Source organism: Nuphar pumila, chromosome 3, assembly GCF_984573655.1.
Source record: "Nuphar pumila chromosome 3, dmNupPumi1.hap1.1, whole genome shotgun sequence".
NCBI lineage: Eukaryota > Viridiplantae > Streptophyta > Magnoliopsida > Nymphaeales > Nymphaeaceae > Nuphar > Nuphar pumila.
Genome location: NC_143251.1, coordinates 80,238,011 through 80,250,503, shown reverse-complemented (window position 1 = coordinate 80,250,503; position 12,493 = coordinate 80,238,011).

Below are 12,493 nucleotides of genomic sequence, written 5' to 3'. Positions count from 1 at the left end.
GGGGCTCCTCCCAACGTGGGTAGCATCATTCAACTTGAAGAGTTGTGGAGTCTGATTCAAAGTTTTTACCCTTACAGAAAAGGGGGGTCTGAGGGCTCCTCCCAGCGTGGGTAGCATCGTTCAACTTGATGAGTTGTGGAGTCTGATTTAGAGTTTTTGCCCTTACAGGAGGGGGGTTTGGGGGCTCCTCCCAGCATGAGTAGCATCATTCAACTTGAAGAGTTGTGCAGTCTGATTCAAAGTTTTTACCCATTCATATTTTAAGGCATTAGATCTCATGTTTGAACATCCACGCATGTGCAGTTTGCTTTCATCATGTTCAGTTGCTTTCTAGATTATACTTTGAATTCTGGTGCATTTTAGATCCATCGATTTGTATGTAACCAGAGCTCATTTTAATCTGAATGTTTTACTGCAACTTAATGCATATGTCTTCATGCTCTCCACCAAAAATCAGATCATTCTGAGTTTGTTTGACTCACTTTAAAAATCAAGATTCAAAACCTGTTATTTTGCACCGTCAGGATCTTAGCAGAATCAGGACCAACTTGCGAGAGTGATTTCTCCTTAACCAGAGATGATCTTTCCGATCCGTAAAATGGGTTGTTTTCTAAATTGAATCTCGTTTGTTCATACCAAATTTCAACGATTTCTATGGTGTTTTCATACCAGTTTTGGGTCAAAAACTATAACCCTGTCACCCTGTGTCATTTTAACGGCTCAGATTTTGATCCATTTTGTTTGAATTTTATTTCCCTAATGGGAGATCATTTTTCAATTTTGTAAAATGGGTTCTCTTCGTTTATGTGTCTAGTTCATCCTTGTAAATTTTTAGAATTTTTAATGGTCAATTACTATTTTGTTTTGATTAAATACCAGAACCTTGTATCCAGATTTTATAAATGTTCTGATTTTGGCCCCCATATCATGACTGTTGTAGCACTTCTTCAACAAATCGTTATTTGATTGGCAACATTATTCAGCAAATTATTATTATGATTTTTTTGGGTCTCTAATGAGTCTCTACTATGATTTGTAGTATTTTTTGGTCTCCAACGAGCCTCACAATGATTTATAGTGTTGTTCGGTCTTTTAACTATGATTTATAGTGCTTTGGGGTCTCCAACGAGCCACACAGCGATTTGTAGTGTTTTTTGGTCTTTTAACTATGATTTATAGTGTTTTCGGGTCTCTAACGAGACCCACAGCGATTTATAGTGTTGTTGGACCTCGCTATAGCGATTTGTAGTGTTTCTCGCTAAACACTACAGCGATTTGTGATACAAATCGCTATCCGAATCAGGACCAACTTGTCAGGGCCATATCTCCCTAACCAAAGATCGGATTTCAAATCCGTAAAAAGTGGTGTCTTTGTTATAATGTCTAGTTTATTCTTGTAAATTTTCAGTGATTTCTATGGTCATTTTATACCCCATTTGGATCTAAAACTAGACCCCTATCAGTCAGCCTTATTTGAGTGACATAAGTTTTTATTTCATTTTGTAAGAGTCATATCTCCCCAACGAAAGATCATTTTCCAAATCCGTAAAAAGGGTTTTATTACTCTATGTGTCTAGTTTATATCTGGAAAGTTTTATAACTTTTTATGCTCCATTGATATTTTAAACCTGTTAAAAACCGAGACATGTTATTATTCCTTTTTAAGTGAGTGGATGGAAGTTAATTATAACCCTTCTCGGTTTTTAACAGGTTTGAAATATCAAATGAGCATAAAAAGTTATAATACTTTCCATATATAAACTAGACACATAGAGTAATAAAACCCTTTTTACGGATTTGGAAAATGATCTTCCGTTGCGGAGATATGACTCTTACAAAATGAAATAAAAACCTATCTCACTCAAATAAGGCAGACTGATAGGGGTCTGGTTTTAGATCCAAATAGGGTATCAAATGACCATAAAAATTGCTGAAATTTTACAGTAATAAACTAGACTTCATAACAAAGACACCACTTTTTACAGATTTGAAATCCAATCTTTGGTTAGGGAGATATGGCCATGACAAGTTGGTCCTGATTCGGATAGCGATTTGTATCACAAATCGCTGTAGTGTTTAGCGAGAAACACTACAAATCGCTATAGCGAGGTTCAGCAACACTATAAATCGTTGTGGGTCTCGTTAGAGACCCGAAAACACTATAAATCATAGTTAAAAGACCGAAAAACACTACAAATCACTGTGGGGCTCGTTGAAGACCCCAAAGCACTATAAATTATAGTTAAAAGACCGAACAACACTATAAATCATTGTGAGGCTCGTTGGCGACCCAAAAATACTACAAATCATAGTAGGGACTCATTAAAGACCCAAAAAAATCATAACAATTTGCTTAATAATATTGCCAATCAAATAACGATTTGTTGAAGAAGTGCTACAACAATCATGATATGGGGGCCAAAATCAGAACATTTATAAAATCTGGATATAAGGTTCTGGTATTTAATCAAAATAAAATAGTAATTGACCATAAAAAATTTTGACAATTTACAGGGATTAACTAGACACATAAACGAAGAGAACCCGTTTTACAGAATTGAAAAATGATCTCTCATTAGGGAAATAAAATTCAAACAAAATGGATCAAAATCTGAGCCGTTAAAATGACACAGGGTGATAGGGTTATAGTTTTCGACCCAAAACTGGTATAAAAGCACCATATAAATCGTTGAAATTTGGTATGAACAAATTAGATTCAATTTAGAAAACAACCTTTTTTACGGATCGGAAAGATCATCTCTGGTTAGGGAGAAATCACTCCCGCAAGTTGGTCCTGATTCTGCTAAAATCCTGACGGTGCAAAATAACAGGTTTTGAATCTTGATTTTTAAAGTGGGTCAAACAAATTCAGAATGATCTGATTTTTGGTGGAGAGCATGAAGACATATGCATTAAGTTGCAGTAACAAATTCAGATTAAAATGAGCTCTGGTTACATACAAATCGATAGATCTAAAATGCACCAGAATTCAAAGTATAATCTAGAAAGCAACTGAACATGATGAAAGCAAACTGCACATGCGTGGATGTTCAAACATGAGATCTAATGCCTTAAAATATGAATGGGTAAAAACTTTGAATCAGACTCCACAACTCTTCAAGTTGAATGATGCTACCCACGCTGGGAGGAGCCCCCAAACCCCCCTTCTGTAAGGGCAAAAACTCTAAATCAGACTCCACAACTCATCAAGTTGAACGATGCTATAGTTAGTGTGCAGGTCAGTCGGTGTTTGATGGAGAAATGTTGGATCGTTTGTTGGATGTGCACAAAAGTAGAGAGAGAAGGGAGAGAGAGTGAGATGAGGTTTTATCCCTCTCTTGTAAGGGTAAAAACTCTGAATCAGGATCTACAACTCATTTAGTTGAATGATGATACCCACGCTGGGAGGAGCCCCCAAACCCTCCTCCTGTAAGGGTAAAAACTTTGAATCAGGCTCCACAAGAGTCAATGTGCAGGTCAGTCGGTGCTTGATGGAGCAATGTAGGATCTTCTGCTGGATGTGCACAGAAGCAGAAAGAGAAGGGAGTCAGAGGGTTGATGTTCATGGCCTCCTCCAGGGGAGATTTCTTTCTCGGATAATCCTGAAGTGCAAAGACTGAGTCTTAAATAATCATCTTTGGGGCACTTAAGTCTTTTCAAGAATCCTCCCTTGATTTCTTCTCTAGAGAGAAAGAGGGTTTTACAGTGTTTTACGGAGAGAGAAGAAGAAGTCTTTGAAAAGTCAACATCATCTTCGACTTTCTGGATGAAGGACATGTTTGTCCTTTTTTTGAACTGTTTGTTTTTTCTTTTTTGAATGAAAGGCATTTTTGTCATTTTCTCAAACCATCACTTTATGAGAAGAATAGCAAGAAATGGTACTTAAGTCTTTGCAACAACACCAGAGTCCGATGCAAAGTTATGTCAACATACACGAGAATACGAGCCCCATGTGCTTGTATACGTGGTGCTCATTCAAAGCCCCGAACACAGACGTGGGATTCAGTGAATCATCGGGGGGGGGAACATACACCACCCTCTCGTCAAAATGACCTACTTTTCCAGCCGAAGCTGCACAAAATCAATCCCCACCGTACCAATGATGGTATAGAACAGCAGATCCTTGAAAGGGTGCATTCTTCTGCAGTCCCCCCGCCACACCCCACCGACCCACACACACACGGCTGACAAGAACTCATTATGATGATACTATCCATTATCAATCTGATCTGATGCGGAAAGAATGGTACAAGGGATATGACAAACATTCCTCAAAAATTTCTACCCCTTCAATGTAATCATACATGGTGCCCAATGGGCCAACTACAGGTTGGAGTTGGACCATCTAGGCTCATCCTGACCTCTAAGTAATGATGAGGTTTCATTGGTTCATAAGGCCACTTTGCATTCAATAGCCCACTGAGGAAACTCCATTTATGGGAAGCACAGAAAAGGAGTTCTTGTTGAGCCTGGATCCAATTGGTGCCATAGCCAATCACATGACAGCATATGAGATGCGCTGTCATGTGATTGGCTACGGCACTTAGCCATGTCACTTAACCGCTCCTTTGATTTTAACTCGTTCTTGTTAGCTTCCATTCTAAGCTCGAATGCCACTGTCTCCATTACAAACCACTAAAGCCCATTGTCATTATCCATTACCTCCTTGAAGGAGAATGGGCTTCTAGATGTTTAAATGCTAGATTGAAGTTTCTATGAATCTATGGGCTAAGGGATGGGAGCACCTAATGGTGTGTCAACGGGTGGGATTTACACGGACCAAACCTTATAGGGTCTGGGTATGGTGACAAATAAGAAGACTCGATTAAGACTCCGGTCTAGACCCAAAGGTCCGATTAATACATAGACCCGGGTATAGTTTGTGAAATTTTATATCAGACCTAGGCCCGACCCCGAGTTCTGATTAAGACCCCCAATTTCTCAATGTAAAAATAAAAAAAAATATATTATATTACCGGGTATGGTCCGGGTTTAATTAGTTCATGTAGTTTTTATCAGGTCTGGATATGATTTCTTTTATAGTAGACCCAGGTCTGAACCAGATACCATACCCAAAAATCACACACCCCACTCCCACCAAAAGAAAATATACACCAATGTTGTCTGAATCAGTTTTTGAACCTTATTGTTTTTCAAAATGATTAAGAAAATCAGCCCGAAATGGGTTGAATTGAATTGTTTTGAATCATTCTATCTAAAATTTTAAAAGATTGGTTTTTTAAAAAATTCAAAAAAATATTTAAAAACTTTTAGGAAATACAAAAATAAAATAAATGATGACTTATAGGATTGGATCAAATTCTGAAGTATTTCATTCGATGCTTAAATAATATAATAGCGAACAAATGTCATTGTTACACCAACAAAAAAAAACGATTCAAACTAATTTTCAATTGAATCAATGAGGTGCCAATTCAATTCGAATCAACTGGTTCAACCCAACTCGAACCGTTTCTGTTAACATTGATAGCAACAAATACCGTGACATTTTTAAAATATCATGATTCATCACATTATTTTGTCACCCATTTTAAATTCTCAAAATATCAAGATTTTTTATTACAATCTAAAGAAAATTGTTTTCTATATTTTGTGTTTTTAAATTGTAATTATTTCCACTTCTACTTTCTTACAGTTTTTAACTTGTTTATGTTTCCTGTATTTTACCGATAAAAACATGAGGTATATAAAAAAAATCAACTTTTCACAAGAGATTGGTAGCCATCTAATCGTAACTTTTTGCTTTTGCTAGTGACACAAACATAGGGATCGGCTGACCGCACAGTTCCTGTAAGAATCCATTTTTGGCTTGTCTATTCCAATGTTATCAGTATCGGAGCGCGTATCAGACATCGTATCGGCAGAATTTCGATATGCTTCACCCTGAATCGGTTATTTTTTAAATAAATGCCAAGAATACTAAAAAATAATTTTTATTATTATTTTAATGGTTTTAACATGTGTTACGTTCTGGTTGACACATGATAATTTTTTATTATTTTCTGGCAGATACAGAACGATTCAGCTGAGTATGGGCCGATACAGCTGAATCAATGTTGTCAGTATTACCCTGAATAGTTGGCCAACCTATTCAGCTGTATCGGCCGATAGCAATACCCAACTGAATCGTTCTGTATGGGTCTAAAAATAATAAAAAATTATAATGTGTCAATCATAACATGACACGTGTTAATTAAAACTATTAAAATAAATTTAAAATAATATTAAAAAAGTATTTTTTATAATTATTAAAAACTAACCTATTCAGGCCAGCAGCGTATTGAATTTCTGCTGATACCATGTGTATCGGACGATACAGGCCGCACCGATCCTGATAACATTCGGCCCAACGATTCAGGGCCGATACCGATATTGACAACATTGGTCTATTCAACACGGTCAAGCTTAATTGAAATCAAAGAGCTATAAAGTAATGCCCTTCTTGACCCATTGTGCCAAAAAAAAGTGACAGGCTATTAGTCTCGCCAAATTTGTAGGCCTGCCCTCCTTTTTAATAGAAATCTTGGGAAAGGAAATTAAGGAATAAGGGGAAGATGACACTTGTTTGGTTGCATGTTCAAGAAGATACACGCGTGTGCTTTGGTTTAATGTCAAAAATCTGCGTTAAAGATCTAAACTTAAATTTCTTTTGTTTTTTTTTCTAGTGGATTACATAATTTTAATTGTTGCACTAACCTAACAAGAGAGTAATGGGTTGGTTGGTGCCAATTGATAGGTGCTAAATGAGTTTTCAAGGTTTTTTTGTTATATTTTTAAATTCTGATCGTACAGATGTGATCTATGTACTTTATTTTACAGGGATCAGTTCTTGAAGTGTTTGATTCATGGGTTGGATTTTATAAGGTTCAAAAAATCAAGTCCAAAATTTTTGTAAATTTTTTAAGTCTCCAAATCTCATTTTTTTCATCAAAAACACAAGATTCAAGTGTAGATTCCTCGTAAATGGACGATGCTCAACACATTTACGGGATCGGAACTACCAAAAAAATGTTGCAAGGATAAAAAAAAAACATTTAGCACGTATCAATTTTGCCATACCCATTTCTCCCTTACCACAATCCCCATTGCCAAGATAAAGGCAAACAAGAAGCAAACACACAAGACATGATACTATACAAAATGGCAAACCCATATGCACTTGGACATAATCTCTCACTCGATTTTAGTGGTTGAGATATGGACAACAGCCAGTTTGAATTTGGTGAATGAAAAAGGATGAAAAAGCATATGCTTGGGTGATGCATTATTGGTCCAACACACTAATGAAAAATGGTCATCACATAACTTTGACAAGAACAGTTTTGGACAAGTGCACATCTATGTTCATCAAACCCAAATAAAGAAGCTATGTGCTTTTTGGAATCCAATTGTCTTGGCCCCTTACTTCTTGTGGCTTGCAGTGAAAAGTCTTTTATATTTTTTTGAGGGTGTGTTCCCCCATTGCCTTGCTTTAGGGAACCATTCTTATTTTTAAACATGGGTCTAAAGAATATTAGTCTGCTATTATGTGCAATGGGTGGGAAGATTGTATATATTAAATTGTGGGGAAGAGACATAGAGATCAGCTCAAAAAGGCTATGGTGATGAATGCACCCCACCTATGCGTGGAAAGTTTGAAGTAACTTGTCTACTGAATAAAGATTCAAAGAAACTGATGAAAATGAAATAGCAGCAGTCCCCCTCCATAGGTGAAGTAAATGGTTCTTTCATCTTGTATTGAATGAGTAGAAGGATAACCTAGAAGCCCTGATTTTTTTGGCTGGACATATAGAATATATAGGAAAAGTGCCAAATTTGAGCATAGTTGAGGATTATGAGCAGACCCATGATCAGCACACAGTTTTCTTAAATGGTAGTTTCCCTTGATAATCTGGCGTTTGTATTTGTCGCATATCACATGGTTTTTCTTTTTTTTTCTTTTTCTTTTTTTAGATTTGGTAGTTGTGAGTTGACTTGGAAGCCTCTGAAAGCCAAAATGATTCACATGAGCCACAAAAACTCTGTCAGATTGCAAAAACTTTTGGGCATGGACAATGGACCATGATCAGGTTGTACAAAAAGAGCATGATCAATCCAACCAAGGGGGGTCCAACCTTATCCCTCATTAATGGTGTGGGAAAGTGGAATAGTCATCCACTACTTCTCATTAATACAAGAGAAGTTGAAGAATCAGCTCTATCCCTCTATTAATGATCTGAGTAAGTGGAATAGTCACCCACTTCTCATTAATGCAAGAAGTTGAAGGATCAAAACCCCTTCGGTTTGTGGAATGAGTCTAAAAGACTCTATGCCATCTATAAATAGGGGTGCAGAGGTTGTGTGTTGGTGGGAGAAGAGCAGAGCACTGTGAGCAGAGTAGTTGTGTGCAGTGTGCAGTGTGCAGAGAGAGAAGTAAGAGAGAGAGAGTGGAGAGAAGAAGATGAAGGAAGAAGGTTCATCACCATGCATTGATCCTCAGAGAGAGGTGTTGGTTGTGGTGTGGGTTTTGACTCAGGTTGTGCACCTGAGAGGTAATCTTGTATCCCTCTCTTCCTGTGATTCTTTTGTTGTTATTCTCTTTAGCTTTGGGCAAGCTATTAGACGTTGTACTATCTACTCTTATTATAGTGGATTACTCTTCGTGCCCCGTGGATGTAGGTCGTATTGACTGAATCACGTAAACTCTTGTGTTGTGATTTGATTGTGCCTTTATTAGATCCTATATTGTTTTCGCGCAAATATTTTTGTTATCTTCATTTCTCTACAAGTGGTATTAGAGTTGGTTCGTGGAAAGTCATGTCTTTCAAGTCAGTTAGCTCCAAGTTTGAGGTGGAGAGGTTTGATGGCAAAGGAAACTTCTCCTTATGGCAAAGAAGGGTGAAGGCTCTACTTGCACAGCAAGGGTTGCACAAGGCTCTTGTCGGAAAGGCGAATAAGCCAGAGACCATGATCGATGATGAATGGGATGATCTTGACTTGAGGGACGCTTATGTGAATGAGTTGTGTCTATCAGATAAAGTCATGTATAACGTGATGAAAGAGAGGACAACGGCGGGATTGTGGTTGCGGCTAGAGAGCCTCTATATGACCAAGAACATGTTCAACAAGTTATACCTCAAGAAATAACTTTATAGTCTTCGTATGAAGGAAGGTAATCACATTCTTGACCATCTCAGTGTGTTTAATAAGATTATTGTTGGTTTGTTTAGTTTGGATGTTAAACTTAAAGATGAGGATAAAGCTTTGTTGTTACTAACCCCATTGTCCCTGTCCTATGAGCATCTTGTGACAACCATAATTTATGTAAAGAAACATTGGATATGGAAGAGGTCACAGGTACGCTCATTTCAAATGAAATTAGGAGAAGACCATCACCAAATGAGGATTCTGGTAATGTAGAGACGGATTTGTAACGGAAAAATTTTGTCGCTATTCCGTCGCTAAGTAGAAATGGATTTGCGACAGAAAAATTATGTCGCTCTTCCATCGCTAAGTTGCGACAGACTTTGTAACAGAAGTTTTTCATCGTTAATTAACGTTTTTTGGTATTAGGATTTGGAGACAAAAAAAAACTTGTCGTAAATCCATCGCTAATTAGTGATGGATTTGCGACAGAATATTTTTTCGTCGCTAATTTTGCAAATATTTTAAATTGTAGCGACATATAGTTTTTTCTCGCTAATCCGTCACTAATTTATCGTAAATGTCTGTCGCTAATTAGCATTTTTCTTGTAGTGAAAGTGTTGAGTCTAGCTTTATCCCTCATTAATGGTGTGGGGAAGTGGAATAGCCATCCACTACTTTTCATTAATGTAGGAGAAGTTAAAGGGTCAGCCCTATCCATCCATTAATGATGTGGAGAAGTGGAATAGCCACTCACTTCCCATTAATGCAAGAAGTTGAAGGGCCAAAACTCCTTCAGTTTCTGGAATAAGTCTAGAAAGCTCACATCTAGAAGGTTCACATCTAGAAGACTCCATATCATCTATAAATAGGGGTGCAGAGGTTGTGTGTTGGTGAGAAGAGCTGAGTGTTGTGAGTAGATTGGTTGTGTGCAACATGCAGAGAGAGAATAAGTAAGAGAAAGAGTAGAGAGAAGAAGCGGAAGGAAGAAGGTTCGTCACCACGCATTGATCCTCAGAGAGAGGTGTTGGTTGTGGTGTGGGTTTTGACTCGAGTTGTACACCCGAGAGGTAATCTTGTATCTCTCTCTTTTTGTGACTCCTTTGTTGTTATTCTCTTTAGCTTTGGGCAAGCTATTGAACATTGTACTATCGACATTGTACTCTCTACTCTTATTATAGTGGATTATTCTCTTTGTGCCCCGTGGATGTAGGGCGTGTTGACCGAACCATGTAAACCCTTGTGTTGTGATTTAATTGTACCTTTATTAGATCCTATATTGCTTCCGCATGAATATTTTTGTTATCTTCATTTCTCTACAAGTGCTATCAGAGCTGGTTCGTGGAAAGTCATGTCTTCCAAGTCAGTTAGCTCCAAGTTTGAGGTGGAGACGTTTGATGGCAAAGGAAACTTCTCCTTATGGCAAAGAAGGGTGAAGGCTCTATTTGCACATCAAGGGTTGCATAGTGCTCTTGTCGAAAAGGCGAATAAGCCAGAGACCATGACCGATGATAAATGGGATGATCTTGACTTGAGGGATGCTTGTGTGAATGAGTTGTGTCTATCAGATAAAGTCATGTATAACGTGATGAAAGAGAGGACAATGGTAGAATTGTGGTTGCGGCTAGAGAGCCTCTATATGACCAAGAACTTGTCCAACAAGTTACACCTCAATAAACAACTTTATAGTCTTCGTATGAAGGAAGATACTCACATTCTTGACCATCTCAGTGTGTTTAATAAGATTATTGTTGGTCTGTTTAGTTTGGATGTTAAACTTGAAGATGAGGATAAAGCTTTGTTGTTACTAACCCCATTGTCTCTGTCCTATGAGCATCTTGTGACAATCATAATTTATGGAAAAGAAACATTGGATATAGAAGAGGTCACAAGTATGCTCATTTCAAATGAAATTAGGAGAAGATCATCACCAAATGAGAATTATGGTGAAGGATTGATGGTGAGTTCATCCAAAGGCAGGGTTCGGTCAAAGAACAGGAAAAATGACCGCAGATATAAGAGCAAGTACAGGTCAAGGAAGGACATCACTTACTACAATTGTGGAAATAAATGGCACTTCCAGAATCAGTGCAAAGAGTTAATGAAAAATCAGAAAAAAGATAAAAGAGACAGAATCATCAAAAACCAAAGAAGATATCACAACCACAGTTGAAGGTGAGCTTGTGATTTTGTCTATAACTAATAATCCATGTATTTCTGTGTGCCAGGATATAGATTGGGTCATAGACACAGCAGCCTCATACCATGACACACCACGGCGAGATTATTTCAGTACATACAAGACCGGTAATTTTGGTGTTGTTCGAATGAGAAACACAGGAACGTCAAAAATTATAGGGATTGAAGATATTCATCTCCAGACCAGTCTTGGGTACATGTTGGTACTCAAGGATGTCAGACATATTCCAGACTTGAGGTTGAATTTGCTTTTAGTAGGAAAGCTTGATGAAGATGGCAGAAGCAGTGTTTTTAGCCAAGGACAGTGGAAACTCAACAGTGATTCATTGGTTCAGGCCAGAAGAAAGAGATGTTGTACTCTTTACAAAATGCAAGGTAAGGTATGCAATGAACAGTTGAATACAGCTGAAGACTCTTCTATTGATTTGTAGCATAGTCGATTAGGCCACATGAGTGAGAAGGGCTTGCAGATTCTTACTAAGGGGGAGCAACTTCCAGAGTTAAAAAGTACACCTCTAAACCCGTGTGTTCATTGTTTAGTTGGTAGGCAACATAGAGTATCTTTTGTTAGAAATGTCTTCCATAGAAAATCTCACATTTCGGAGCGAGTTTATACTGATGTTTGTAGTCCTCTGAGAACAAAAATTGTTAATGGTTTTACTGATGTGAAAACTTTTAGTGGTGCACTTTATTTTGTTACTTTTATAGATGACTTCTCTAGAAAGATTTGGACATACCCTCTAAAAATCAAGGATCAGGTTCTTGATCTATTCAAGCAATTTCATGCTATGGTTAAGAGAGAAACATGAAAATAGCTTAAATGCATCATGTCAGATAATGGTGGCGAGTACACAGATGAATTCCATAAATATTGTAAAATTCATGAAATTCATCATGAGTTGACAGTTTTAGGTACCCTACAACACAATGCAGTTGCAGAAAAGATGAATCATACAATTGCAGAGAGAATCAGATGTATGTTTGCGCTGTCCAAGCTGCCAAAAAAATTTTGGGGTGAGGCTTTAAGCACAACAGTTGATGTGATCAACTTGTCTCCTGTTCATGCCTTAGCAAATGATGTTGCAGATAGGGTGTGGTCAGAAAAGGATGTGTCCTACAAGCACCTGAGGGTATTTGGATGCAGAGCATT